A 19,190-nucleotide genomic window follows, 5' to 3' on the forward strand; every position below is an offset into this window, starting at 1 on the left:
GTGTAACCACTGTTAATAGACTTCTCCAGGGATAGGAGCAGGTTTGAGATGTATGTTGAAGTACACAAATCACATATGAATGCCATTGCACGTTCCTCTTATATAGCAGTGGTTATCTTTCATTGAGGGAATATATAGATTACGATTATATAGTTCATCCTAATTGGTTTAAGGGTTTAATGTCCTTGCAGTTGACTTGCACTCTTCATTTCTCGGACGAGGGTTGTGTTGTAAGGACTAGCATTACCAAATCCCTTTAGCTAACTATGAATTTTTGTAAATATCTTCCCCTTGCCCTGTTTCCCGGACAGATAGATCTTAGTGTTTGATACCAAATTATTCCTCACTAAAGAAGTAATAATTATTTCTAAATAGTTTCTTGTAATTTGTTTGCTGCAATACAACTGGTTTCACTTTGACTCTGAAACAGCATTGAAAGCAAAAAAGAGAGTCGAAAGGGAATGAATGCAAGTTTCATAGAGTCTGAGATTAATCTAGGAGTGTTTTGATGCATGGTAGAGGTTAAGAATCATATTTTGTCGAATTCCATGAGGAGATTCCCAGTTACTGGAATGACCATTACCAGCCTGTGTGTGTGCATGGAATTCCATGTATTACTGGTTAAACCTTGCAGAATGGGCATAACTTGCAGACATGGATTTACTGTGTACAATTCTTCACCATATTCCTAATACAAGCTGTTTCATGCTCCCATTTTCCGTCTGCTTTGAGCAGATGAGAATTGAAAGTTGTGGCTGCATGCGGGGCGAAGTGGAGTGCGCGGGACTGGAGGGTAGTGGAGATAAAGGGAAACATATTTTTGGAGTGGGGTGCCAGGAACGCAGGAATGAGACTTTGCTTCAGTGGCTCGGCTGCTGTTGCAGCCAAAGTCTCATGCAAAATTACAAGCCAGTAAAATTGCATTCAACGCGTCTCAAAAAACATAGTGGAAGAACACCGACCAGTGATTGTCATGTGGAGTGGTACCCCACCCGCCAAAGTGGGCTAAGGTGGGAATGGTGGCAAGGCGCAAAGAAGGTGAGTGCCGGTGTGATGGACGTGCTGGACCATGGAGGGATGCATCAATATACTCAGAATCTGAACATAGAGGTGGACTCATTATCTTCGATTTGCTGAGGCAGGTGCTGTTCAGTTTTGAGTACGTAGGTAGGGTCGAGGGAAAACTAATGTACAAGAGAGTTATTTATTGTTATTACAAAATAGTAATTGAGGTAGAGGTTTCACCACACTTCAAACACCATTCTTGAATTTGTAGTTGTGACGTTCTTCTCTTGATTCATTACATTCATCATTCCTGTCGGGGAGCAAACAACCTAGTAAGGTTTTCTGAAAACAAACATGGGATGTACATTGCTTCCCCCTTTTTACCATCTATGCCATGCACTGGAATTCCAGCCCCCCATGCTCTCTCAAAATTCGACAGTAATTTTTAAGTGTGATTCCATCCATTTAAGTGGAAAAAAACTCAACTGGAATGAGATTGTGTCTTGTCATGACCTTTGCTCATTGACGACCCAAGACGTACTTTTTGATTTAGTTGCCAAGTCAATAAACGTTTTGGTGGAGTGACAGTGATGTGGTTACCAGTTGCAGATTTTGTAGAGAGTTCTGTCTTTTTTACTAAATAACGTTAATGTCCAGTTTTCTAACGTTATGTTAAATCTCAGCGCAGTCTCGAAAGCTGTACCTCGGTCAGGAAAGCAGTGCACAGTGGGTGCAGAGAAAATCTGTTATGCATTTGGGCATGTAAAGGATTACTGAAGTAAACTGTGAAAGGTGAAACCCACCAATGAACAACAACACTAAGTCAATTTTAACAAGTGTTGCACGAAAATATGGCAAATGTGTTTTACAAGATAAAAGGATAGAATCCAACCACCGGTCGTGTGTTTTTATAAAACACGTGTACACTGTCTTCCATGCATTGTTGCAACTCCAGTTAAGGATCTAATCTAGCTGTGCAGTTTACACGTCATTGCTCTGTGCCAGCTTATTCGTTTCCCTTATTTTATGGTGTTACAGAAAACACAACCCAGTATCAGATTATATTATATTAAAGATGATTTTTGTTCATGTTTCTTTTAGAAAAGCTTCAGAAAACTTGTTTAATTTTAGATCATATTTTCCTTCTCTTAGATTCATCTATGTGGCTAAAAACGTGTTAATATATTATAGCGGGTCACTGTAGAAGACCATTTTATTTTCTGGTTACTTCGTACGGAACCAAGAAAATGAGAGAGAGAGAGGAGACTGATTGGCAGTATCTGCTCAATATTTGTAAAGGTGAAGTATCTGTGTGAGGACATATTGGCCTGGCCCAAACATTTTATTACAGTGCATTGTGGTGAATGGATTTGTAAGAGGAATAAAGAAAAATCCTTGCTGTTGCCCCAGTATAAAGTGTAAACAGGATAAGTTTCCTTTCGCCGCTTTGTCTCTTATTTACCATAAACTGTCATTTCCCTACTAATTAGAAACTGAAAGTTATCTGGTAATAAACTATAGATAGGCATGTAAACTAAAAAGAAAAAAAGGCTCTTTGGCATCTAAAAAAGTATTAGTCTTGAGTGGAAGGACAGAAGGGTAACACAGGGCAGACCTTTTAGTTCCTGTGCTGTTAGGGAAGAAACCTTCCAGCCGAATCACCTCTCCAGCTTTGCATAAGCAGGGTCCTCGTCTGGCGATGCTCTGAGCCATGATGCAACAAGGGCTCCACGTCTGTAGCTCGTTTGCCTTTGGGAGAGGAGCTTGCTACGTGAAAACCTGCTCAAACTTCTGGGCTTCCTTTGGCTTTGCAGGTGTAAACAACATTTATGCCTTTTAAATATTATATAGTTATACTTGAGTAATGAACATGTATTTCTCTTCCATGTATATCCTTGCTCATGAGGTCTGTTTGTCCAGCAGTAGGTCGTATCCACTTCCTCGAAAAAGATGGATGGCTACTGCCACGTCACTACCATCCTTGCCCATTTGACATCATTTTATTCATTTGACAGCGTCTCTGCCTTGAATTTGTGCTATATGGATTACTGACTCTTCTCTTATTACTCTAATTTTTCGGTGTGTGCAACCACTTCATCCTGTGCTGTGCTGGCTAGGTTAGTGCTGGCTAGATTAGTGCCATGCAGGTAAAACCCTTCCTCTAGCATAATAGCCTGAAGTAAATCCATGCCTCTAGCATGACTGGAACCATGAAACAATGCAGAACCTGCAGAGTAAATTATACCACACACTAATTACAGTTACATCTTGTATCTACCTCTCAAACCTCCTTCACCATACATTGCAAGGTGCTGCATCTCAACGCGCTATAAAAGCACCTCAGGTCACGTACGCACAACACCAAATGCTTCTCACGTAGAATTGGAGCATATGGATCACTCCGCCAACCACACACTCCCTGCACTGTAGCATTCTACCTGTCAGTAAACATGCACTTCGTGGCCCGCACGATGGGGTAGGAGGCCCTTATAAATGCTATTATACATCTTTCAAAAAGTGAAATGTTGCTGCTAAAGATGCACAACAATTTAGAGTAATAAAACTCTGTTCCCAAAAAGAGGTAACAAATTGCATCTTTTAATGAATAGTCCAGACCATTGATATTTTTGTGAGTGACTGGGTGGGATTGGTAAGTGTTTTATGTAATTTATAGTTCGTTGTGTGAGTGCAGGTGTGTTGTAACCTGTGGCTTCCTTAGCAGTGACTGTATTGTCTGACTGTATTGTTACAAGTGCTTCCTCTTAGCTTCTTTAATTTGTATTATTTCTCATTTGCAATGTTAATTTGTCCTTTGAACTTTTTAGGTCTCACCTTCAGGCACCTTTTTCTGTCTGTTGTTGTAGGTCTATTGTCTATAATAAAGTAAAATGGGCTTTGTGGCTGCACCCTGCTCTTGATTGGATGGCTTGCTTTCTTGCCGGTCTCATTTTTCCTGCTACGTACTCAATGACTTTCCTCCCTCTTCTTTGTTTGCCCCAACTCTGGGTAATATTTTCTTTACCCTATGTATTGGATGACTTGCATCCTTCCACTGCTTACCTGCAGGGAACATTTTTTTTCCTTTAGCATTCCATTGAAGTTAATGTGTTTTCTTGCTCTTGACCCCTCTTTACCTGTGAGCTACTTTACTCTTCAAAGACCTGTTGCACCCACACTCTGGGAGTCATTCCGAGTCTGGCGGTCACCAGACTCCAAGACTCTGCGGATAGCGGTTGGACTGCCATCAATGCGGTGGTCCAAGCGCCACAATATAAGATCCTGGCGGTCTAGAGGTGGTGGCGGTCCTAATCCGCCAGGGCAGCGCTGCAAGCAGGGGATTACGACCCTCTTCTCCGCCAGTGGTTTCATGGCGGTACCACCACCATGGAAATGCTGGCGAAGAATAGGTGCAGGGGGCATATATATATACTAGAAGATGAAGGATCACAAGAAAACAACAGCCAGCCAGTGCAAAAATCTGGACATGTTTCAACAGCCAGCCAGGGAAAAAAATCTGGACATGTTTTAAAGGAAGAACTACTGGACATCAGAGAAAATTTCTGGATGTACTGCTTAAAATCACTGCATCCAGATGGACTGAACATCACTGACAATATCACTTGATTTCTGCATATCTGAAGAGTTCTCAGGACTGCATTGATTCCACATTCCAATCGGAATCTTCACCCATGATGCTTTTTGAAAATCCAGCAGTGTCAGCTGTGCAGCTACTGAGAAAACCATCTTGTACTACCTGAGGAAGGCGGAAGCTGAAACACTGTAGTAGAAATATATTTTTGTTCTTTGATGATAATCATCAGTTTGAGTCACTTCTTTCTTGATTTTATATATATATATATATATATATATATCGAACCCAGTGAAAAAGAAATCACCGGATGACTGCACAATGTCCCGGGGATCGTGTTCGGTTGGGAGAAAGAAATCCAAAAAGAATCTCTCAAATGTAAATCCACCGTCAGCAATTTATTCTGAAAAAAATCCGTAATAGTAGATTTAGAACAAATTCACCATCACGCTGTCCTGGCCAAATGTCTGCGCGTTTCGGCAAACGCCTTCAACTGGACATTGGCAGACATTATTGCACACATCTATTTAACCAATATAGTCCTTCTTTTTAATTTCAATGCCCCACTGCACATTTTCAACAGCGGTGGCCATCTTAAAACATGATTGATTTTTACTATCATACAACAAATGATCCTATAAATGTCAATAAAACTTCCTCGTATTGCGGCATAATTCATCAAATGGAAAAAGAACGTCAAGTATAGGTAATTCTTTGATAAAAAAGACTTTCTAATATCTAATTCTCACAGTCTAGATATTTATAAATATCCAAACAAAACCAATTAAATACATGGATAATGAGTTCTATTTACTAATAGTAGAGATATGTTCGATGGCATATGTTGCTGCAGATACACATGTTTGGCACAGTCCGCTGCCTGGTGTTGGGCTCGGAGTATTACAAGTTGTTTTTCTTCGAAGAAGTCTTTTTGGTCACGGGACCGAAGGACTCCTCCCTCTTTGGCTCCATTGCGCATGGGCGTCGACTCCATCTTAGATTGTTTTTTTTCCGCTGTCGGGTTCGGACGTATTCCTTTTCGCTCCGTGTTTCGGTTCGGAAAGTTAGTCAGAATCTCGGAAGAAAGCGTCGGTATTGTTCCGTTCGGTATCGGGATAGTTAGGTACATCGACACCGATCATCGGAAGACTTTGGGGCAGTTTCGATCCCCCATCGGGGCCTGGTCGGCCCGACCGCGTGCGACATCGAAGCCGATGGAACGGACCCCGTTTCGTTTCTGCCCAAAATGTCACAGTAAGTATCCTTATACAGATCAGCACTTGGTCTGTAACTTGTGCTTGTCCCCCGAGCACAAGGAGGATACCTGTGAAGCCTGTCGAGCCTTCCGGTCCAGAAAAACACTCCGGGACCGAAGAGCCAGGCGTCACCAAATGGCGTCCACGTCGACAAAACAACGTTTCGACGACGAAGAGGAAACATTCTCGGTTCCGGAATCAGAATCCGGAGACTCCGACGTCGAACAACAGCAACAAACTGTGAGTAAGACGTCGAAAAGTAAATCCATCGACAAACCAAAAGCCCAGGGGACGCCACTGCCAACAGGCCATGGCTCGACCCATAAATCAGGCGACCCGTCGAAGGGGCCGAAAAAGGGCACGCCCATAGCGAAGACACCCGACTCCGGTCGAGGGACCGCCATGGAGCAACCTCGGAGCCGAGAAAGCGGCTCCGAGAGACAAAAACAAGATACCGGCACCGAAAGACATCGGCACCGAGAATCCGTGCCGAAAGGAACAAAAATTCTGTCGGTGCCGAAACCGAAAAAACATTCTCTCTCGGCGCCGAAAAATACCACACCTTCATCCTACTCAGAGGAACAAGGACTAAGTGGCCAAATGCACAAATTTGGACAAGAGCTCCAAAGTGTAGAATCGGACTACACACAAAAGAGACTGTGCATCCAGCAAGATACAGGGAAGATATCAACCCTTCCCCCAATCATGAGGAAAAGAAAGATCGGACTTCCAAAGGATGACACACAACCACAAGCCAAAGTGGTTAAAAAAGTCACGCCTCCGCCCTCTCCTCCACAGGCATCGCCGGCACAAACACCGCCACAAATGCACTCACCAGCGCAAACTACCATAAGTCATGACGATCAGGATCAAGACGCTTGGGACCTGTATGACACCCCAGTGCCGGACAATGATCCCGAGTCATACCCCACAAAGCCGTCACCGCCAGAGGACAGTACCTCATACTCGCAACTGGTGGCTAGGGCTGCAGACTTCCACAATGTCCAACTGCATTCCGATCCTATAGAGGATGATTTCTTATTTAACACCCTCTCGGCTACACATAGCCAATATCAATGTCTCCCAATGCTACCAGGGATGTTACGGCACGCAAAACAAATTTTTGAGGAGCCCGTAAAATCAAGAGCCATCACCCCAAGGGTGGATAAGAAATACAAACCACCACCCACAGACCCAGTGTTTATTACTTCACAGTTACCACCCGACTCTGTGGTAGTAGGGGCAGCTCGCAAAAGAGCAAATTCACATACATCTGGCGACGCCCCACCTCCGGACAAAGAAAGCAGAAAATTTGACGCGGCAGGGAAAAGAGTGGCGTCACAGGCAGCCAACCAGTGGCGCATCGCAAATTCACAAGCGCGGCTGGCCAGATATGACCGCGCACACTGGGACGAGATGCAACTTCTCGTAGACCATCTTCCCCAGGAATACCAAAAAAGGGCGCAGCAAATAGTGGAAGAGGGACAAACGATCTCAAACAATCAAATCCGCTCTTCACTAGACGCAGCCGATACTGCAGCAAGAACAGTCAACACTGCTGTCACCATAAGGAGACACGCTTGGCTACGCACTTCAGGCTTCAAACCTGAAATCCAGCAGGCTGTCCTTAATATGCCCTTCAACGAGAAACAACTGTTTGGCTCGGAAGTGGATACAGCCATTGAAAAACTTAAAAAGGACACAGACACGGCCAAAGCCATGGGCGCACTCTACTCCCCGCAGAGCAGAGGCTCTTTCAGAAAAACTCCATTTAGAGGGGGGTTTCGTGGCCAACCCACAGACACCACCAGCCAACAATCAAGAACCACACCATATCAGGGTTCCTTCCAAAGGGGTGGTTTCAGGGGTTATCGGGGGGGTCAATTCCCAAGGAGTAGGGGAAGATTCCAGACTCCAAAAACACCTCCACCTAAACAGTGACTTTCAAGTCACGCAACCCCTTCACTCAACACCAGTGGGGGGAAGACTAAGCCAATTCTACCAAGCTTGGCAACAGATTACAACAGACAATTGGGTATTAGCAATAATCCAACATGGCTATTGCATAGAATTCCACAACTTCCCACCAAACATCCCCCCCAAAACACGCAAAATGTCACAACATCATTTAGAACTTTTAGGACTAGAAGTTCAAGCACTACTGCAAAAGGATGCAATAGAATTAGTACCAGTACAACAAAAAAACACAGGAGTTTACTCCCTGTACTTTCTAATTCCAAAAAGAGACGAAACATTAAGACCAATATTAGATCTCAGGACACTAAATACCTACATCATATCGGACCATTTTCACATGGTCACACTACAAGACATCATTCCACTGCTCAAACAGCAAGATTACATGACCACATTAGACCTAAAGGATGCGTACTTTCATATACCAATACACCCTTCTCACAGAAAGTACCTACGGTTCGTATTCAAAGGAATACATTACCAATTCAAGGTGTTGCCATTCGGAATAACAACTGCACCAAGAGTGTTCACAAAATGTCTAGCAGTAGTAGCAGCACACATCAGGAGACAACAGATACATGTGTTCCCTTACCTAGACGACTGGCTAATCAAAACCAACACAGTAAAAAAATGCGCAAACGACACCACCTTTGTCATACAAACCCTTCACAAACTGGGGTTTTCCATCAACTACACAAAATCACACCTAGAACCGTGTCAAACACAACAATATCTAGGAGCAACCATCAACACATCAAAAGGAATTGCCACTCCAAGTCCACAAAGAGTGCAAGCATTCCACAAGCTAATAAGTGCTATGTTTCCAAACCAAAAGATACAAGCAAAACTTGTGCTAAAACTTCTAGGCATGATGTCATCATGCATAGCCATTGTCCCAAACGCAAGACTACACATGCGACCCTTACAACAGTGTCTAGCATCACAATGGTCACAGGCACAGGGTCAACTTCAAAATCTGGTGTTGGTAGACCGCCAAACATACCTCTCGCTTCTATGGTGGAACAGCAAAAATTTAAACAAAGGGCGGACATTTCAGGACCCAGTGCCTCAATACGTTATAACAACAGATGCTTCCATGACAGGGTGGGGAGCACACCTCAATCACCACAGCATTCAAGGACAATGGGATATACACGAAACAAAACTTCATATCAATTACCTAGAACTGTTGGCAGTATTTCTAGCGTTAAAAGCCTTCCAACCCATAATAACACACAAATACATTCTTGTCAAAACAGACAACATGACAACAATGTATTATCTAAACAAACAAGGAGGAACACACTCAACACAATTGTGCCTCCTAACACAAAAAATTTGGCAGTGGGCGATTCACAACAACATTCGCCTAATAGCACAATTTATTCCAGGAATACAAAACCAACTAGCAGACAACCTTTCGCGAGACCACCAACAAGTCCACGAATGGGAAATTCACCCCCAAGTTCTGAACAAGTACTTTCAAATTTGGGGAACACCCCAAATAGATTTGTTCGCAACAAGAGAAAACTCAAAATGCCAAAACTTCGCATCCAGGTACCCACACCGCGAATCACAAGGCAATGCTCTATGGATGAATTGGTCAGGGATATTTGCGTACGCTTTTCCCCCTCTCCCTCTCCTTCCATATCTAGTAAACAAGTTGAGTCAAAACCAACTCAAACTCATACTGATAGCACCCACATGGGCAAGACAACCTTGGTATACAACTCTACTAGACCTTTCACTAGTACCGCATGTCAAACTACCCAACAGGCCAGATCTGTTAACACAACACAAACAACAGATCAGACATCCAAACCCAGCATCATTGAATCTGGCAATTTGGCTCCTGAAATCCTAGAATTTGGACACTTGGACCTCACACAAGAATGCATGGAGGTCATAAAACAAGCTAGAAAACCTTCCACTAGACACTGCTATGCATCTAAGTGGAAAAGATTTGTTTACTACTGCCATGCCAATCAAATACAACCAGTACATGCCTCTACTAAAGACATAGTAGGATACTTACTACATTTGCAAAAAGCGAATCTCGCTTTTTCATCTATAAAAATACACCTCGCAGCTATATCTGCTTACCTACAAACTACTCATTCATCGTCTCTATTTAGAATACCAGTTATTAAAGCATTCATGGAAGGGCTAAAAAGAATTATACCACCAAGAACACCACCAGTTCCTTCATGGAACCTTAACATCGTCTTAACAAGACTCATGGGTCCCCCTTTCGAACCCATGCATTCCTGTGAAATGCAATATCTAACCTGGAAGGTCGCATTTCTCATTGCAATCACATCCCTCAGAAGAGTAAGTGAAATACAGGCATTTACCATACAAGAACCATTTATTCAAATACACAACAATAAAATAGTTCTAAGAACAAATCCTAAATTTCTGCCAAAAGTAATCTCACCATTCCATTTAAATCAAACAGTAGAATTGCCAGTGTTCTTCCCACAACCAAATTCTGTGGCTGAAAGGGCACTACATACATTGGACATCAAAAGAGCACTAATGTATTACATTGACAGAACAAAGCTAATCAGGAAAACAAAACAACTGTTCATAGCTTTTCAAAAACCACACATAGGAAATCCAATCTCTAAACAAGGCATTGCTAGATGGATAGTCAGGTGCATTCAAACATGCTATCTTAAAGCCAAAAGAGAATTGCCTATTACACCAAAGGCACACTCAACCAGAAAGAAAGGTGCTACAATGGCCTTTCTAGGAAACATTCCTATGAGCGAAATATGTAAGGCTGCAACCTGGTCTACGCCTCATACGTTTACTAAACACTACTGTGTAGACGTACTAAATGCACAACAAGCTACAGTGGGCCAAGCTGTACTAAGAACATTATTCCAAACTACTTCAACTCCTACAGGCTAAACCACCGCTTTTAGGGGAGGTAACTGCTTTACAGTCTATGCCAAACATGTGTATCTGCAGCAACATATGCCATCGAACTGAAAATGTCACTTACCCAGTGTACATCTGTTCGTGGCATTAGTCGCTGCAGATTCACATGTACCCTCCCACCTCCCCGGGAAGCCTGTAGCCGTTTAGAAGTAGATCATAAACCTTAAACATCTGAACATTTGTAAATAATTTTTAGAAACTCTTATCATACATACATATTCACTCCATTGCATGGGCACTATTTATACCAAACAACTCCATCCTCACCCTCTGCGGGGAAAACAATCTAAGATGGAGTCGACGCCCATGCGCAATGGAGCCAAAGAGGGAGGAGTCCTTCGGTCCCGTGACCAAAAAGACTTCTTCGAAGAAAAACAACTTGTAATACTCCGAGCCCAACACCAGGCAGCGGACTGTGCCAAACATGTGAATCTGCAGCGACTAATGCCACGAACAGATGTACACTGGGTAAGTGACATTTTCATTCTCAACATATCTTTCCACACCAATTCCAATTCATTTTATACCAAAAAGCAAAATAATAATCTTGCATATAATCTAAATGTACATATAAATATAATAAATATCCATAAATATTCAGATAAAATGAATTGAATAAATACATGTGTATAAAAGTCTTATGATCACGAAATGGAAACGTTTCCAGTATAGATATCTACAGCAAATCTAGTATAGATATCTACAGCAAATCTAATCAAATTCAAACCAGGATAAAACATGTAAAATACATGGTATATGCAAGAACATACAATCCATCTATGGTCTAAATCAGTGGTTCCCAACCTTTTGACTTCTGTGGACCCCCATGTTATCAATACTGGAGCCCGGGGACCCCCACTGATCCATTATTGGAACACGGGGACCCCCACTGAGTAATTACTGATAGCTGGATCCTAATATTATTACATTTTTTAAGCAGTCGCGGACCCCCTGAGGAGGCTTTGCGGATCCCCAGGGGTCCCCGGCCCACAGGTTGGGAACCACTGGTCTAAATCATCACCATGATAAAGATCTAAAAATGATAATATAAAGAGTGATGAAGTAAACATTTAAATAGCTACTGTAAGATCTCATAAATAATTTTGATAAATTAATTCTCATCCCATCATTAATGGTGGTTCATTAAAAATATGGGGAGGAATGTATCAATCCGTATATTAATTTATCCACAAGGAAGCAATTCTATGACCCTATGTCAATAGAATAGTAAAATCGCTCATTGTTAAAGTGCTCAGTGTCCAACCATGCAACCTAACTAATCTACAAAGTCTATAAAAAGAATGTGCAAAAAATGAACAATTAAAACTAATCTTTATAAATCCAAAATTATAGAACTAAATATACTGGTACTGGCCAGAATATTGCATCTAGAGCTGACATATTATTACGACCAATTCTGAGTTCTTTCTACCTGCTGCTATGTCAGAGAATTATTAAGCTCGTAGGATGGCTCCCAATTACAAAAACTGAGATGTTAAAAAAATCAAAAAGGTATATCACAGATGAACATAAAGCTCTGCATCTAGATTATGCCCCCATGGGTTTTCTGACCCAAGTAGCAGAATCATTTTAGATTCCATCTGCTGGAGCTCTAGTGTTCTGTCTCCTCCTCTTGAATTTATTTTAATAGTTTTGATCCCATAGAATATCAATGAACTGCAGTCACCGTCATGGACTACCCAAAAATGTTTGGCTAAAGGATATGACCAGTCCTGAAATGTTGTAAAAATCTAACTTTGAGTTGGTGAATAGTGCTGCCAATATATTTTTTATGGCAGCCACATTCAATAACATAAACAACATATTCAGTATCACAGGTTATGCGATCGGTTATCTCACAAACCTTGCCATCAAATGTTTGATAGTTGTGCGTGTTATGTGCAGATTTCCAAGATTTGCAACAACCACATTTCCAAAAACCCAAACTCTTTTTGGATAGCCATGACTGATTGTCCTTTGAACAGAACAGACTCCTTGTTAAATGATCTACAAAGTGACTGTGTTTTGCGATATGTAATCTGAGGATGTATCCCAATATCTTCTTTAATGTGGGGATCATGTCGTAAGACATGCCAGTTCTTTTGTATAATATTTTTAAGTTCTGTATGTTGTAGATTGAATTCAAATAACAATCTTGGTGGTTGTCTGTGTTCTTGAGAATTTTCTTCTCTGACTGCAGTTTTGAAGAGCAGTTTGTCCCTAGACATATTGATTACTCTGTTCTGAGCATCATATAGAATCTTCAACGGATAACCTCTATTCAAAAACCTCTCAAACATAGTGGCAATTTCTCTTTTAAAGGTGGTAGTATCTGAACAAATCCTGCGAGCCCGCAGGAATGGATTATACGGAATGCTCCATTTCAAGGCTTTAGGGTGACCACTATTCCCGTGTAACATAGAATTACAGTCAGTTGGTTTGCGATAAATAGAGGTCTGCAAGATGTCATTATTTACAGTTAGCAGGACATCTAAAAATTCAATGGTATGTGTACTGTATTTCAAGTCTAAATGGATGTTAAGCTCATTATCATTGAGTGCACTAATGTATTCCAGGAGAAGCTGTTCACCGCCATCCCAAATGAGAAAGAGGTCGTCATTGTACCTGACCCACAATATGACATGTGCCATATAACTCTTATTATTATCAGACCAGGCCATTTCCCTTTCCCACCAACCCATGTACAAATTGGCATAGGTAGGTGCAAAGGAAGCCCCCATATCAGTCCCCTGTTTTTGGAGGTAATACTCATTATCAAACAGGAAGACATTGTGGGTAAGGCAGTATTTTAACATAGCTAAAAGCATATTTGTATGTTGCAAAAATTCGATCTTACGGGTGCCTAGAAAATATCTACAGGCCTGAATACCATAGTCATGCATGATAGAAGTATATAGGGAAATCACATCTATAGTAACCAAAAGATAGTTTGATTGCCAAGGAATGTTATGTACTTTGGCTAAAAAATCATTGGTATCCCGCAGATAAGATGGCAATGCAGTCACATAAGGACACAGAAAAAGATCCAAATAACGTGAGGTGTTCTCTAATAGATATGAGTTCATGCTTACAATGGGTCGACCTGGAGGGTTTTTCTTATTTTTATGAATCTTAGGTAGAAAGTAAATACAAGGGATTTTAGCAAATTCAACTTTTAAATATGTGTATTCCTCTCGATCAATAAGGCAGTCCTCACGCCAAATAGTCAACATCTCCCTAGTATATATATTCACTAAAAAAATAAATGTTAGAGGGACATTATAGTTAGGGTCAGAATTTACACACACAAAGCCATAGAAATGCAGCTGTTATAGTTAGAGTTATTTCAAGTAATTATAACTCGTGCCCTAAGGAAACGATACCTCTCGCCCTCACCATGCACATTTTTCAAATCAATAATTTTTCTCCAAATGTTGCAATAATATTATCAATGATGTAATTGTAGGTGCAATTACTGATATAATATTTGGGGTAATTAACGGTGCATGGTGAGGGTGCGAATTATAGTTACATTAGGGAATGAATATGTATGCTATATGATTATAACCCTACAAACACATTCATAACAATATGTGTAGATATTATTTAATCCGTCCATAGTAATAAAGTGCATGATTCATATTCCTATTCTTGAAAAAGGAGCTATTCTTAGGTCTATTTAAGAGGAAAGTACAGAATATAAAAATCATCCTAGCTATATACATTGCCCAATCCCTGAATATGGCTTAAGAAAATCAAAATCCTAGTCTTATATTGTTTAACCTTCCCATAATAACAAAGTACACAAATAATGAGGTATGGAATGGTCATCTCATGTTATAATATTCTATGTATTGGACATGTATCAAGGTATATCCTTACACATTGCGTTGTAGTGACCGGTTCATATCACGAGTTGAAGGAAGAGAAACATATCTAGATTGCTTATGCTCCTCCACGTCCATTACCCTTGTCATCCTGGTTACCTCCTCATGATCTTAACCATTTGTACTTTCTTATGATTCATCCAAAGTATCACTTACTTCATATCTATGAACTATCAGCCCATACATTTCTCACCTTACATATTTTGCCATAATTATGGAAGTAAATTGACCACTAAGTGCACACATTTAAAGAAACTAAGTGATAGGTTTGAAATTTCTCTAAGGGTTCATAGACTGCTAATTTCAATCCTACATACTATCCATTCATTTCAATCCTACATACCAATTATTGGTGTGTTTGTAAATATGCAGTCATCTTCTTGATAATTATTTGTAATGTGCTAGAAAATAGCATGTATTAAAGATAGACATATAGTTCTGCATCTGCATTCCAGCCACAGATTTTCTGTTCCTATAAGAATGATCCACTTTGATTCAGACCTGCTGAGTGCAAGTTCTAAATCACTCCCCACAGGTTTTCTTGTGATGTGCTGAATTCCTTACTATCTCAAATCATCCTTGCTACCACCATGTGCTTTTCAGATACGCTTGGCAACTGCATAAGTAACATCCTTATTTGTGAGGGCTTTAGGTTTTGTAGAACACATAGTTTTAGCTTGTTTATAGTACTACCTACATACCTTATTCCATATCCACATAAATCACATATTTGGCCTCACAAGTGATCCATCCTTTTATGTACTTTGGTTGTTCTTGTAATAATTCCCTTAGAGTCTCATCCATTTTCAGTATCTTCCAATTCTCTTCCAATAAATCTTTTACTTTTTGATGCAGTGTATTATAGTCTAGGATATATATGGGTTCTTCATCTTTGTTCACCATATTTCGTTCTTTCTTTTTTACCGCCAAGAGATCCCCCTTTTCCTTTCTTTAGTTCTTTTTAACGCATCGTTGAGTATCACGGTTGGATAGCGTCTGTCATTGAATCTTGTATACATCTCTTAGGATTGTTTTTCAAATTCATCATATTCTGAGCAATAGCGTTTTGCTCTGTGGAACTCTCTGTATGGCACACTCCATTTTAATGCCTGAGGTGGCCACTGTTAGTGTGTAGTATGGTGTAACAGCTGGTGGATTTTCTGTGGATTCTGGTGCAGATTGTATTCTCAACAATGTGACATTTATATCCCAAAAATCGATTTGCCTTGCACATATTTTGTATATGAATTTTACCTTCTTTGGATTATTATCAAGTGATTTGCTGATCTTTTCCAAATCCTCCTCAGCACCTTTCCATATTACAAACAAGTCATCAATATATCTAACCCAAAGTATCACCTGCTGCAATGATTCCGCATTCTCCTCACTCCAAACAGACGCCCCCCCCACCAATCCAATGTTAAATTGCTATACATCGGGGCAGAAGATGTGCCTATTGCGGGACCTTGCTTTTGCATTTATTAGGGGTTTGTAACACCCCAAACACCCACCCTGATGCTACACTCCTGGTTCTGCATGATGTACCCATTAATTTAACTGAGCATTCCACTGTATCATTTTGCCATTGCCTTAACAGATCTTGGTTCGTATCACGCAGTGTTAGTAATACAAATATCCTCAGTCCTCTGGGCATTGTCTTACAAACTGTGTATTTCTTCAAGGTGGTCATTGCCTACCACTTATTTCCCACCACTTATTAATTTCCATAATGCTTGTCTGCTCCAGGTCCTTAATGAGTCTATTGCGTGTTATATCCCCTTCTTTTTGCATACCAGATGTGCAAGCATGTCACTAGTTTTATCTCCAAACAATTCATTCGCTACTTGTTCCCATTTTCGGCCTCTCTCCTATATTAACCCCACATGTTTAGTTTTGCAGATGTCTTTTTCCTGCCTCTCATTCGTATCGTAGCTCCTGAGCGTCTGGGTTGCTGGGAAGATCAAGGCTTGATAATATCCTATAACAGTATATTTTCCACAAATTGCAAACAAGCCTCTTTACCGCATTCTAGCCCTACCAGAATATACAAGCCAGTGCTTGTTTGTTCTGCCTCGCTATGTGGATGTTTTGCTTGTTGGTACTAAACCTGCTTTTCTTGCAGTTCACATGTTTTCACTGTTGATTGTCCAAGTGGTGTCATATAGTCTTAAAAATAACTACATAGTCTTTTTATAGTATTCTCTTTCCTTAGTGGTGATAATCAGGAAGATGTGTTTATCTTCACTTCACGTCTCCGTCTCCCACACTGTCTGCCCTATTAGTTAAATATAATACTTGCTTTCTGTATGCTATTGCATAGTATAATAAACTATTTTTGGCTCTTAAATTCTTCCTCCTTATTTTCCAGCGATCACAACTTTGGCTGATTCCTCCAGAAAAAGTCACAAATTTAAGTAACAACAGCAAAAAGTAGGGTTGGGAGATAAGAGAGGAATGAAGCTGAGCAATTATGGGGAAGGTGGGGGTGGGATTAGATAACTATGACATATGAGGAAATGCTTTGCAGTAGGTCTGATGTTAAGAGATGTGAAGAAAGGAGAAATGAAAGAATAATATGTAAAGTGAGTGCAAAGTAGGTCACAGGGCTGAATGTGCATGAAATAATGCAAGCCGTATGAAAACTGATTTAATTGATCTGCAAGCTGAGAGGTAGAATGGTAAGAAACAATGCAGGTTAAAAGAGATGCCGGCATGTGAAAGAGGTTAATTAAAGGAAAACTGAAGACACACCTTTTCAAAGAGCTCTGCCCATGACCCAACAGTTTATCCTTGACTTTTCCTGTAGGAACCGGAATTTCCCTACATGGTAAATGTGTGTACATTGGCCCTGAGTGCTTAACTGCATGTGAAACTGGTATCCTGACTTTTTGATTGGCATTGTAGCCTTGCTAGTATAGCATATGTATGTCTGTCCCCTCATAGTGTGAAGTTCTGAATCTGTTCTTTGACCTTGATCAGTGAATCAAGCATGGCCCTCATTGCTGATATAGAGCTGTCCATAACCTGGGATAGGTATCCAAATCAGTGCTGGCAGTGTCCATAGTTTTGAGAACCATTAGTTTACCGTGTCAGACCAGTGTGCGGTATTGCTATGTAAGTGTGAAGCCCAGACTCTGCTGGCATTCTGTATGCATGAATGTGCAGTAGATATGTAGTGTGTGTGGTAGGAGGACTCTTTCTGTATAGTGAGAGTCTGAGTAGTGGGACCAATGGGATCCATTTCTTTCATTGATAGTGTCTGGTTTAGCATGACACAAGGTGGTAGGTGGATACAGGCTTCCCAGGCAGTGTAAGGGTATTGACTGTATTTCTGTGACTGGAGGGTAGTGGCCCAGACACCAGATTGAGGGAGTATGGAAACAGGACCACCCTTAGAAATTCAAAAAGGTCCTTGTTACCAAAACGGTGCTGATTAGGTCATCTTGGGCGCTTCCATTTGATTTATGATAGAGGTTAGGGGTAGGTTAGTAGTTTATTTTGTTCATCGTGAAGAAGTTTTCTTAGCAGGGCCTGCCTTTAGTCTGTCCCCGATTACTGCTTGAGAAAGGCTGATGTCATTGAGATGCAGACATCTCACATGTTATTGTGCCCTTCATTTGGCTACACTTGTTTGGGGCCAGCATCTTTGCTACCTCTGTGAGAGCCATTACATTGCACAAAGGCTGTGTCTGGGCTACTGCTAGAAAATTACATTTGAAAGAGAACTATCCCACACCGGTTCTGTAACCTCAGACAGTGTATCCTCTTCCCCTGTCTGGAAAATGAATATAGAAGTGGGATCCAAACCACCCTACTTTGTTGCAGTTACAAATTCTTATTGTCCAAGGAAGGAGGTCCACAAAGAACTCGAAGGATTGCTGTGTGGCCATGCTTGGTGTCTGTATGACTGCAAGTCTCCCAAAGGTGAACGGACATCACCTGACGTCTGCACTTTTGCTGATGGAGGCGAGGTCTGCATGAGACCTAGAAGCCTGCTTAGAGAAGAAAGGAGATTGGAGATTGCCATGCAAGCAAGTCACTGTGCTGGAGGAGAAGCCCAGTGTGTTCCTAGCATGAGAAACACCCAGAGAAAGTTGACTGCTAGTGGGAGCAAAGCCAGGAGCTACTCATATTGTGTGGGTCTCCCAGTATCCTTGGGTGGCTCCTGCTATGAACGGCACCAAGCTGCTAAGGCGATAAACGACTTTATGTTTCCTGGCACCCTGCCATGTGTCCAAATGACTGGCGCTGCACTGCCTAATGTTGGACCTGCACCTAGAAAACTGTCGTCATCATAGATGAGGAAGCTCTGATCTGATCTGAAGCCTGCAACTGGCAAAGACGATCATCCACTTAAGTCCTGGCCTAGAAACAGCAGCTGAAGTGACCATGAATCTGCCTACAACGAGCTTGTAAGGCTGCAACTGCCAAAAACAGCTAACCACTGAAGGCCAGGACCAGAGGCACCAACTGTTGTGTTCGATCACCTGACTGCAGTAAGCCTGGGAAGCTACAGCTGCCAAAGACGAG

The 19,190-nt window shown here is 41.3% G+C and overlaps 1 protein-coding gene across 2 annotated transcripts in view; it reads left to right on the forward strand.

Moving 5' to 3' along the window:
* The window catches only part of NDOR1 (NADPH dependent diflavin oxidoreductase 1), a 201,756-nt gene that overhangs the window by 132,061 nt on the left and 50,505 nt on the right, over nt 1–19,190 (forward strand). The window lies entirely within an intron of this gene.

This window comes from Pleurodeles waltl, chromosome 6 (assembly GCF_031143425.1).
Source record: "Pleurodeles waltl isolate 20211129_DDA chromosome 6, aPleWal1.hap1.20221129, whole genome shotgun sequence".
Taxonomy (NCBI): domain Eukaryota; kingdom Metazoa; phylum Chordata; class Amphibia; order Caudata; family Salamandridae; genus Pleurodeles; species Pleurodeles waltl.